This window comes from Schistocerca cancellata, chromosome 9 (genome assembly GCF_023864275.1).
Source record: "Schistocerca cancellata isolate TAMUIC-IGC-003103 chromosome 9, iqSchCanc2.1, whole genome shotgun sequence".
NCBI classification, from domain to species: domain Eukaryota; kingdom Metazoa; phylum Arthropoda; class Insecta; order Orthoptera; family Acrididae; genus Schistocerca; species Schistocerca cancellata.
Window position 1 is genome coordinate 198,103,750 of NC_064634.1, and position 1,148 is coordinate 198,104,897.

At 45.9% G+C, this 1,148-nt stretch overlaps 1 pseudogene; it reads left to right on the forward strand.

The window, feature by feature from the left end:
* Nucleotides 1-246: 246 nt before the first annotated feature.
* LOC126102538 (5S ribosomal RNA) lies at nucleotides 247-364 on the forward strand (annotated as a pseudogene).
* Nucleotides 365-1,148: the final 784 nt, after the last annotated feature.

Sequence of the window (1,148 nt, forward strand, 5' to 3'; positions counted from 1 at the left end):
CATAGACCATTTCGTCCCAAACCGATCATAACAGTCAAATAAAAATGTAGTAGCTTTGTTCATAGAACTTGTGATTATCATTCACGCAGCGTCGCCGCAGTTGGTCCTTCTCGCCACCGCAAACGGGTTTAAGACACTCTGTTGAAGTCTAGGTCTATAGCTACACAGCGCCAAGTAGAAATGTGAAGTGTGTTATGCGGGATGCCGCCACGCTTCCCCTAATAATATTAGTTCCATTGTTCTGCTGCCAACGGCCTTGCCGCAGCGGAACACCGGTTCCCGCCAGATCACCGATGTTAAACGCTGTCGGGCTTGGCTAGCACTTGAATGGTTCACCATCCGGGTCTGCCGAGTGCTGTTGGCAAAAGGGGGCACTCCGCCCTTGTGAGGCAAATTGAGTAGCTACTTGACTAAGAAGTAGTGTCATTGGGCATGAAAACTGACAATGGCCAGGAGAGCAGTGTGCTGACCACGTTACCCTCCGTATCCATAACCTGTGATCCTGTGACACTTCAGGTCTGAGGATGACACGGCGAACGGTCGGTACTGTTGTTTATTTTCTATTTTTATTGTTGTGTTACCTACATAACTGTGAATAACTACGAGAAACTATTTTTGTACAATGTATTTGATCCAGTAATAATAACTGTTATCGTTTACAATGATAATGTGTATGTGATCACAAATAGTTATTGATACATGAGCAACAACATTATTGAGAAATTTCGGTAACATTGCCGCATTGAACTATGCCTCTGGTGTAGAAACAAGGTACACTATGTGATCAAAATTATCTAGACACCCTCAAAAACAGACGTTTTTAATAGTAGCTGCGTTGTGCTGCCACCTACTTCCAGGTACTCCACATCAGCGACCTCAGTAGTCATTAAACATCGTGAGAGAACAGAATGGGGCGCTCCGCGGAACTCACGGACTTCGAACGTGGTCAGGTGATTGGGTGTCTCTTCTGTCATACGTCTGTACGCGAGATTTCCACACTCCTAAACATCCCTAGGGCTACTGTTTCCCATGTGACAGTGAAGTGCAAACGTGAAGGGACACGTACAGCACAAAAGCGTACAGGCCGACCTTGTCTGTTGACTGACAGAGACCGCCGACAGTTGAAGAGGATCCTAATGTGTAATAGG